Consider the following 1,346-nt stretch of genomic DNA (forward strand, 5'->3'; position numbering starts at 1 on the left):
AAGATATATATACAAAGCGAGTGGGGCTGGGAATGTGATGCTGTGCCCACCGTCTTGTCCATTTCAAACCTCTCTTCCCCCACCCAGTGGATGCCAATGCACATTTAAAACATTGACTTCATGTTGTGGTCACTCTCATAAACTGGCTGCATAGGAAGATCATTTTATCATAAAATGGCAATTAAAAACATTTATTCACCAGAAAGTGAGCCAATGAGTTGCTCTCAAGTCTCCTGACTGTTATGCTATCTAGTATGCTGTCTGGACATTGTCTTTTCTTGTGGCCAGTGGTCATACTTCTAAACAAAGCACCCTATATTTTATTTTCTAAAAAATTGTATGGGGCCTTTTTAGAGGCTAAACACATTCTCTTTTTAATTAAATGACATTCAATGTGTTTTATGTAGCATCACGTCATCTTCTCATTTCATTTTTTTTTCATTTAGATGACTCTAACCCTAAGGCTTCAGGAATTTGTGTGTCATCCTTGTGCAGGGACCACACTAATCTTCTCTATATCATTCCAACAAAAAATTAAGAGCACCTGGACAATTCTAAGGAAGATACCTTCAAAAGTCATTGATCCCATTAATTGTTGATTTTGAGTCAATATACAGGACTTTTCAAGCCAGCCCTGCCATAATATTTTCTGAATCTTAGAGAGTTTTTTCTTTATCATAACCAGAGACTTATTTACCTTATACTGTATTAGGGAGATGCCAAGGGAAGAAGCATCCATCAGTGCTGGAATAAGAATATCAGCAGAAAGAAAATGCAGACTATCTTTCCATGTGAAGTGTATTGATCTATATCTTTATTCATAGAAAGTGTCAAGGCTTTTTTTGTCATAGAACGCCCAGAACGGAGTTCCGGCACCTTTTTTGGATGGAACCTTATAGGGTAGGCAAGGTGGGTTGTATGACGTGTGTGAGTTCCAGCACCTTTTTTTTTTTTTTTAGAAAAAAAGCACTGGAAAGTGTTATGAATACTCAGTTAGCAAAACAGAGTTATGGGAAACCAAAACAAAGAGAGAGTAATGCAACTTGTGAACAACTTTTTAATATAGGGAGGTATTCAAGGAGGGGAGAACTTTCTCCAAAATGTCGTTTTCCTGTTGACTGAAATTGGTAGCCCACCAGGAAAAATGGTTTTATGTAAGTAATGTGTTGAATCGTTGAGCTATGGGCTCTACCAAACAAAGTAGGTCTTGAAAAGCAGGCCTACTTCATGGCCCACTTACTGTATTACAATTTACACACTAGAGAATTTTGTTAGGAAAAAAAAAAGTAGCTGAGCATCACTGCAGGCATGATGTCATTTATTTATAGAGCCCCTGTCCCCTTGAA

The 1,346-nt window shown here is 37.7% G+C and overlaps 1 non-coding gene across 1 annotated transcript; it reads right to left on the minus strand.

Moving 5' to 3' along the window:
* Positions 1–450: 450 nt before the first annotated feature.
* On the minus strand, positions 451–555 carry LOC114922437. Its single transcript, XR_003810409.1, has one exon. It is a non-coding gene; the product is annotated as a U6 spliceosomal RNA (small nuclear RNA).
* Between the last annotated feature and the right edge of the window lie 791 nt (positions 556–1,346).

This window comes from Protobothrops mucrosquamatus, unplaced genomic scaffold, assembly GCF_001527695.2.
Source record: "Protobothrops mucrosquamatus isolate PMUCROS unplaced genomic scaffold, P.Mucros_1.0 scaffold230, whole genome shotgun sequence".
NCBI lineage: Eukaryota > Metazoa > Chordata > Lepidosauria > Squamata > Viperidae > Protobothrops > Protobothrops mucrosquamatus.